This window comes from Oryza glaberrima, chromosome 6 (genome assembly GCF_000147395.1).
Source record: "Oryza glaberrima chromosome 6, OglaRS2, whole genome shotgun sequence".
Lineage (NCBI taxonomy): Eukaryota > Viridiplantae > Streptophyta > Magnoliopsida > Poales > Poaceae > Oryza > Oryza glaberrima.
The window spans coordinates 17,077,136-17,086,856 of record NC_068331.1 but is presented as its reverse complement, the minus strand read 5'-3'; the positions used below and the strand labels follow the sequence as shown (position 1 = coordinate 17,086,856).

The following is a 9,721-nucleotide window of genomic DNA, read 5'->3' as shown; positions in this document are numbered from 1 at the left end:
AGATGCCTTAGATGGTGGGAAATATCTCTCAAGAAAGGATTGGAGCAGATGATCCCATGTATCTTTCAGATTGACTGGAAGAGAATGGAGCCATGATTTAGCACTGTCACGTAAAGAAAAAGGGAACAATGAAAGATGGATTGCATCTTGAGATACACCATTATACTTCACAGTGTTACAGTACTCAAGAAAAGTCCTGATGTGTTCATTCGGGTCCTCAAGTGCAGAACCTCCAAATCGGTTTTGTTGAACCATTGTGATAAGCGCTGGTTTCAACTCAAAATTGTTAGCCTGGATGGTAGGCTGAACAATTCCTGTTGCAACATTCTGATCCCTTGGAATCCAAAGATCCTTAAGAAGTGGTTGGCGGTTTCCATCACCCATTGATGCTTGCTTGTATATTCTACCTTCTTTCAATAGTTTCCGAAAAGTACGATCAATCTCAGGGTCAAAAGGAAGTAGATCTTCAGAATTCCTAAGCATACAGCAGACTACTACCAAGGAATGACACGTTTGGGGAAAAAATGACCTAGTCTTCGATCAAGAGTTGTCAACGATATCTTAGTGCCCGGCAACGGCGCCAAATTTCTTGATCGTGCATCTTCTTCCACTTCCGTTATGATGTGCCGACCCTCAAGCTTCTTCGCGGCACCTCGTTGCCCGCGTACCCTCTTCTATCCAACGGAGGGTTGACTTCCACTAGCCTCCTCCTGGTTCCCCTCCACATCTCTTTCCACATGCCCCTCCGGGTTCCCCTCCGCATCCCTCTCCACGTTCCCTTCCTCGTTCAAATACTGGTTTGGATCCTCGTTCCCCTCTTCTTCGTTGCACAACTGGCTGCTTCCCTCCACAATTGTATCGTACAATATATGTTCCTCATCGCGATCAGCCATCTGTTCATACAGGAAACATCTGCTAAGTCATGAGACATTTATGTTTTAACAATCTTATATTAAAACTCAAATAATCTTATATGCTAAGACTAAAATAGTCATGTATGCTAAGTGTAACTGTCGTATATTAGAACCCTACACAATCTTAGAAGCTAAGTCTAATTACAAATCTAATAATCTTATACTAAAACTCAAATAGTGATGATATATGCTAAGTCTAGGTGACGTATATTATAGGACCCTAGCTAGTCAATAATTATATACTACGTCTAATTACAAATATAATAATCTTATATTATAATTCCAATAATCTTATATGCTAAGACTAAAATAGTCATGTACGCTAATTGTAACTGTCGTATATTAGAACCCTACACAATCTTATATGCTAATTAAGTCTAATTACAAATCTAATAATCTTAATTGCATTACAAATATAACAATCATATATATATAATTACGTCACTTGCCTGCGCGAATTCCTTCAAGGGCTAGCTCTACCACTCCGGCTTGAGGGACGACTCCGACAACGTCTTTTCTGCAAGATACAAAAGGATATATTAGGATAAACGCGAAGTAACATATATTGCATTTGACGTTCACGTTTCGTTCACGATATCGTTCACGTTCGCGTTCTCGTTAAGGTCACGTTTCATTCACCTACGTTTGTTCGTTCACGTTCATTCATCTGCCTATAATTGCATTTCACGTTCACGTTCGTTCACGTTCTCGGTGTGGCGGCAGCGGAGTGGCGGCGGGGCGGCGCGGCGGCGGCGTGGCGCCGCGCGCGGCATCGGCGTGGCGCGGCGGCTGCGTGCGGCGCGCGGCGCGGTGCCGTCGTGGCGCTACACCCGATGGCGGCGTTTCGCGGCGGCGGCGTTGCGCGGCGGCGGCGTGGCGCGCCGCCGGTGGCGCGGCGCCGGTGCCGTGCCGCGGCGGCGTCGTGGCGTCTCGTGGCGCGGCGTCGTGTCGTGACGAGGTCGGCATCGGCGTCTGAAACTCGGCGGCCAGCGGCAACCGAGAGGGAAAGAGAGAGATCGAGATCGGAGAGAGAGATCGAGAGGGAGGCGGCGGCGGCTCTCACCCCAGAGATGCGGTGGTGGCGAAGGAGGCGGAGGCGGCAGCGACGACGACGAGCGCGAGACGACGGCGAGATACGGCGGCGGCGTCGGCGCGGGGATGCCCTAGGCAGTGGCGGCGAAGGAGAAGCCGAGAGAGATCGATCGGGCAAAAACTTCTAAGTGTTGGTGGAGAAGACGAGGGCGCGCATCGGGAATATATATACCCCTAGATCCTTAGTCCCGGTTGATGAGAACAACTGGGACTAAAGATCTTTTCCCGCTATTTCTAAATTCTTTTTAAACCTGGTTAGGGTTAAGAACCGGGACTACTGATAAGCGCACTGAATATTATTTTTCATTACATATGTGTTTCTAAAATAGAAGATAATGCATTATAATTATTTAAAGTACAAAGATTAATGACAATTACTTCGAAAAATTATTGTTGTCTGTAATAAATTAAGTGGATAAAACGTAATAAGCAAATATATGATTTAAAATTAATAAAAATTCTAATAATCATATATACTTAGAATACGAAATATATTATTAAATTGGTAAAAACTCTAATTAACATATGTATATACATACGGCATGATTTAAAATTAATAAAAATTGTAATCATCATATATACTTAGCATAGGAATTATATTAAATTAATTGTTAAAAACTCTAATTAACATATGTAAATGCCACATGCATGATTTAAAAATTCGAATAGTCATATATAATTAGCATATGAATGAACGCAAATTAAATTGTGAAAAACTCTAATTAACATATGTAAATGCCACATGCATGATTTGAAACTTTTAAAAATTCTCTAGTCAATTATAATTAGCATATGAATGATAGTAAATTAAATGTTAAAAACTCTAATTAACATATGAAATTGCCACCTGCGTGATTTAAAACTTTTAAAAATTGTAAGTATCGCATATAACTAGCATATACATGATTTAAACTTGTTAAAACCTCTAATAGTTTTCTTTTGCCTGGGAGAACCACGTGATGGTTAGGCTCGTCAGGCCCTCTGCCCTTCTTTCCTTTGCTAGACATGTCCTTCACGAAAAAGACTTTCATTACATCATTGGCAAGGACAAAAGGTTCATCCGAGTATCCAACCTTGTTAAGGTCAACCGTTGTCATCCCACTGTCATCAATCATTACGCCTCCACCAGTCAACCTAACCCATTGGCACCGGAATAGAGGGACCTTGAGAGGACCATAGTCAAGTTCCCATATGTCCTCGATGGCACCATAATACGTGCCAGTTGTTCCATCGTGTCCCATGGCATCGACACGAACAGCGCTGTTTTGGTTCGTGCTCTTCATGTCTTGGGCTCTCGTGTAGAATGTGTACCCATTGATCTCATATCCCTGGAATGTCGTGATCGACCTAGACGGTCCCCTCGCCAGGAAGGCAAGTTGTTGGTTGATCGACTCGTTACCCATGAGATGTTGTCGTATCCACGCGGGGAAAGTATCAATGTGATGCCGTGTAATCCATGCATCGGACTTACCGATGCTCCTGGCGCGAACTAGAGCCAAGTGCTCCTCGATGTAAGGAGCTACCAAGGAAGATTGTTGCAGAACCATGAAATGGGCTTTACGGAATAAATTGTTGTCTACCGTCATTATTGCTTTCCTTCTGAGAGTTCCCTTTCCCCGTAGTCTCCCTTCATGGTGTGATTCAGGTACCCCGATTGGGCGAAGATCTTCGATAAATTCTACGCAAAATTCGATGACCTCCTCTGTTCCATAACCCTTGGCGATGCTTGCCTCTGGACGAGCACGGTTACGAACATACTTCTTCAGAACGCCCATGTACCTCTCGAATGGAAACATGTTGTGTAGGTACACAGGCCCGAGAATACTGATCTCTTTCACAAGGTGACAAAGTAGATGTGTCATTATATTGAAAAATGAAGGTGGAAATATCAACTCAAAACTGACGAGACATTGCACCACATCATTCTGAAGGGCTTCTAATCTATCCGGATCGATGACCTTCTGCGAAATTGCGTTCATGAATGCACATAGCTTTGTTATTGTTGCCCGGACATTGTCTGGAAGGATACCCTTATTACAACTGGTAGCAGTTGTGTCATCAACACGTGACAGTCATGAGACTTTAGGTTTGTGAACTTCTTCTCCTTCGTGCTTATTATTCGCTTGATATTCGTGGAGTATCCAGACGGTACCTTTATACTCTCCAAGCATTCAAACATACTTTCCTTCTCTGCCTTGCTAAGAGTGTAGCTGGCTGGACTCAAGTAATGGCTTCCTTTCTCCTTTGGTTCCGGGTGAAGGTCGCCGCGTTGTTCCATATGCTTCAGATCATTACGTGCTTCCAGTGTATCTTTCGACTTTCCGTATACACCTAGGAAGCCAAGAAGGTTTACGCAAAGGTTCTTAGTGAGGTGCATCACGTCGATTGCGTGGCGTACGTCTAAGAATTCCCAATAGGGTAACTCCCAAAATATAGAGTTATTTTTCCACATCGCCGCGTGACCATCTTCGCTCTTTATAGGCTGGCTTCCAGGCCCCTTTCCGAACACTACTTTAAGATCTTTAACCATAGCAAACATTGTTTTCCCGCTGCGATGTTTAGGCTTCGTACGGTGGTCAGCCTTATGTTCGAAGTGCTTGCCTTACTTCCATACCGGGTAGTTTGCTGCAAGGAATCGACGATGACCCATGTATACAACCTTCCTACAGTGCTTAAGATACGTACTTTCTGTTTCATCCATTAAGTGAGTGCAAGCCTTGTACCCCTTGTTGGACTGTCCGGATAGGTTGCTAAGTGCAGGCCAATCGTTCATGGTTACGAACAGCAGCGCTCGTAGGTTAAACTCCTCCTGTTTGTCCTCGTCCCACACGGGGACACCTTTCTTCTTCCACAACAGTTTAAGATCTTCGACCAGTGGTCTTAGGTACACATCGATGTCGTTACCAGGTTGCTTGGGGCCTTGAATAATAATCGGCATCATTATGTACTTCCTCTTCATGCATAGCCGGGGGGGGGAGGTTGTAGATACACATCGTAACGGGCAAAGTGCTATGGCCGCTGCTCATCTCTCCAAAAGGATTCACGCCATCCGTACTCAAACCAAACCGTATGTTTCGTGCGTCCTTTCCAAATTCTTTAAATTTTCTGTCGATGTTTCGCCACTGCAAACCATCGGCGGGGTGTCTCAGCATCCCGTCCTGTTGACGCTCTTCAGCGTGCCATCGCATCATTCTAGCATTCCCCTTGTTCCTGAACAAACGCCTTAACCGTGGTATTATAGGGAAATACCACATCACCTTAGCATGAATTCTCTTCTTTGTTAGCTGCCCGTCAACTTCTCCTGGATCGTCTCGTCTAATCTTGTATCGTAGTGCTTTGCAAACAGGGCATGCTTCTAGATTCTCATACTCCTCACCGCGATATAGGATACAATCATTCGGACATGCGTAAATCTTCTGAACTTCCAGTCCTAGAGGGCAGACTATCTTCTTAGCCTCGTACGTTGTCTCGGGCAATTTGTTTCCCTCCGGAAGAATGTTCTTGACGAGTTTCAATAAATCGCCAAATACCTTGTCACTAACCCCATTTTTTGCCTTCTGTTGCAAGAACTCCAGAGTGGTATCCAACTTTTTGTGCCCCTGCTCGCAACCTGGGTACAACGAAGTTCTGTGGTCCTCTAACATCTTGTCCAATTAATGGGCCCCCTTTTCACTTTCGTAGTCCTCCTTGGCGTCCTGCAACATCCGACCAAGATCATCCGCAACGTCGTTACCATCAGCATCCCTTTCCTCCTCGCCCGTTTGATTTCCTTCAAATCCAACGTATTGAGCAAAGTCCGGAATATTGTCGTCTTCCACTTCATCTTCTTCTATTTCAACACCTTGCTCTCCTTGGGATGTCTAACAATTATGGCTTGGCATGAACCCCGACTCAAACAAGTGGAAATGAATAGTCCTGGATGCAGAATACTCCTTCTGATTCTTACACTTATTGCATAGACAACAAATAAAACCCCTTTGCCTGTTAGCTTCGGCCACTCTCAAAAAATAGTGCACGCCGTCAATAAACTCTTTGGACCGCCGGTTAGCGTACATCCATTGCCGATCCATCTACATGAGTCGAAAAAAAATCGTACACAAATAATTATTCTTACAATAATGACAGTCATACAATAATTATAAGATAATTACAAACTATTTCAACAGTCATACAATAATGACATATCTTTATTCATACAAAAATCATAAAATATTACACCAAATAATTCTTATTTACTATTTCTAAAGTTTTAAACTAATTTTAATGTGTTTTACTTCTTTTAATTTTCATTTTAGTTTGTTTTCTAGTATTCAAGATTAACTTTCACTATAGTTTTCATTCTCAACTATTTTATAAAACCTTCTTTAGCAAATCAACTAAATTTCTATATATTCTTTCTTCCCCACACAAATTTTCTCTCTCATCAACTTACAACTAAATTTTGGAGACAAAAAAGTGTGCAAAACATAGCTGCAAATGTAATATGACAAAAAAAACATTGGAGGATGAAGTTGCAAACCTTTTAGGCACCTCCGATTTGTATGTAATCACCAAAATAAATTCACTAGAAATTTTGGCATGACCTCCCCTCTTTTTTGAAGAAATTTTGAAGCTTGCTCGGACAGCTGGAGGAGGAAGAAGACATATATATAGGGGTGGGACTTTAGTCTCGGTTGGTGTTACCAACCGGGGCTAAAGATCCCCGAGATCTTTAGTCCCGGTTGGTAACCGGGACTAAAGTTACGATCTTTAGTCCCGGTTGGTGTTACCAACCGGGACTAAAGATCCCGGGGGGCCTGACAGGCCCTGACAGCATTTGAACCGGGACTAAAGATGATCTTTAGTCCCGGTTGGTGTTACCAACCGGGACTAAAGATCAAATATGCCCGTTACCCTTTTGAACTGGGACTAAAGATTATCTTTAGCCCCGGTTTTTATTGCATCCGGGACTATTGTGGAATTCGGCCGACCGACGAAAGATGGTTTCTCCACCAGTGTACAATGGTATATCCGTGCGCTTGTGGATAAACTCTGCAACCATAATATACTAGAAGTATTTCTGCGCCATTGTTGAAAATTATATTTTAGTAATGTCGTTAAGAAATACCAACAGCGGCATGCCAATCAGCTGCATCTGCAAACAAAGCAGGGCATTTCCTTTATTACTAAAAGCTATCTATTTTATTGAATTGACTTTTTGTTTGACTGAGCTAGCTGCTTGTTCGATGAAAAATTGTGCAAGCATCGAAAACTGCTATTGGATACAATGTATATCGACAATTCCTCTGTGCAAGAATTCAAATCATTTTTTCAACAGTCCCTTGTTACAATGTGCAGGTTCATTTTGGCCAGAGTCTAAACATTGGATAATAAAAAGCAACATTAGAAATGGAGTTAAAGTTTTACACAGCCATATATAAATGCATAATAAAGAAAGGGATGCAGAACTCATCGAGAGACTGAGAAAAAGAAGATTATTTTACCTAGAAAGCACTAGACAGGGCTAGATTTCAAATGATGGAAACTACAGAGAAAGCAGCAGGTTCAGACAGGGCGTGTTCTTACCGCGGGATCAGAGTGGCTTCCTGAGCAATGCGCAAAAGACGCTCGGACTGATGAACTGCAAAATCCACAGCCACATCAGAGAAATGACAAACATTGCCTCTGCGAAAGGGGGGAAATCTGCATAAAAGGGGAGGGGAGGGGAAGGAAGTGCGGAGGAACCAAGCAGGAAGCGGAACGAGAAGGTGGAGAAGCGCGGCTCCTCCCGCCGCCGCCTCCTCCCACAGCCCGGCTCCAACGGCGCCCCAGCCGACTGTGACAAAGCGGAAAAACCCTAAAGGAAGGGGATGGACAGTGACAGCTGGTGCTCACCTAGCGAGTATGGACGGCTTCGCGTTGCTCACAATATTTACAGATAAAAAAAGCAATCCGATCTGGCTACATATCTAGAAAATCGATCACGATCACGGGTACTTATAATTAGTCGCCTAATCGAAGTGACGGAGGATGCCATCGTTGCCGATGCAGTGCTTGATCTCCTCGTGACCCTCCGGCCTGAGGACGGAGAAGTCGTCGTCGCACCTATGGTGGCGGATGGCGGCCTCAACCTCCGCCTCCTCCTCCAGCGTCATCGGCGGGAGATTGAACCTCGCGTAGCTCTCGGCGCTTGTCGCCGCCACCCACGCGGCGAACTCCATCTCCTCACCAGCTCCTCCTCATCCCTCTTCTCCTGCTCGTTGATCTCCTAGAGCAAACGGAAAGCTCTGGCTACCGCCGGAAGCCAGTCCGCCGGCTCAGCCTTCTCCGCCTCCGCCTCCAACTCCTTCCACTTCACATTCCGGCTATCCGCCATGGATTTTAAGCTTACGGTTGGCTCGATCTCTTTCGTTCTTGCTTTGTCGCTATTAATCAGACGATTTGCGAGAGTTACGGTGTGCCCGGCCTAATAGGATCTGCTTGCATGCTATTTAAAACGAAAAAGGTGTCCTTGCCAGAACCGACTCGGTACGGTGTGCAAAATCCGACTGGACCCGGTGTGCAAAAGTCGATTTACAACGTGCATTCATGTTCCTGTGCAGACACATTTCTTTCTGTTGGATGTGCTTTGGGATTCGAGCACAGCAAGCCTTCTGTGTACTGCATTAATGTTCGAAAATGCTAATGTAGCATATTCAAATTTTAGACCTTAAAAATTTCCTGTCAAAATAGTTGGAAGCTAACTTTTCTATTTTTGAGAGGCAAAAATTTCCATTTTTAACCTAGATATGGTCAATCTAACTTGAACCTAACTAAAATTTGAGAACAAATTAAAATCTTTGCATCTCTAACCTAGGACAAAAATATAAACCTATGTGTAAGTATGCATACTCTCATAGGACATGTTTAGACTTGAGTCCTTCATATGCATTTGGATTTTTTATTTGCATTTCATAATAGGTCTCATGAATATAATTACAATCTAGACAAACAACTAAACCATTAGGGCTTAGTGCTAACTAATGGAAAGTAATACATAGGAACCATAATACACCTTAAAATATATCAACAAGGCCAATGTCAAACCCCACAAAACTAATTTGGTCATCCATCTGAAGACAAGTCATAAACATGGAAGTGAACAAATAAATTAACTCATATAGGGTATATTCTATCTTAATCATCTCTATAAGCATCCTCTTAATCTAATACTAAAGTAAACTTATACATAAATAGGTAAGAAGCTAATGACCTATGTAAGGTAAACTGTAACTCAAACATATCAATATCACCTCAGGTTAAGAAGAGTCCAAATATAACTTTTATAACCATTTACATGCATTTATGAGGAGGAAAACACATATATAAAGATAAGTCTTGTCAATTATCTAAAATAATTTGTGCAAGATAAAATCATGGGAAAATTCATGTAGGCTCTACTTAACTTATATAACTGACTATAATTTTGGTATAATTTAATAACTAAATTTGATACCTAAAGTAAATCAGTCAAACCAGTCAAATAGTAGGTTAATTATAATTCTTAATTAGCTAAAACCTACCCTCACCAAATGTGCATTAAACTGCATGGAAGTGTACAGGGGAAATAATTTATTCAAATACTAGGTTTCCAGAATTTATCTTCTCTGTTTAGGTCTCCCAAAAATCCAAACTAGTTTGCAATGAGCCCATCTTCTTCTAATTTCTGTGAGCAATCTATCCATAATTTTCATGTG

The 9,721-nt window shown here is 42.7% G+C and overlaps 1 pseudogene; it reads right to left on the bottom strand.

The window, feature by feature from the left end:
* Positions 1 to 7,961: 7,961 nt before the first annotated feature.
* LOC127776946 (uncharacterized) lies at positions 7,962 to 8,361 on the bottom strand (annotated as a pseudogene).
* Positions 8,362 to 9,721: the final 1,360 nt, after the last annotated feature.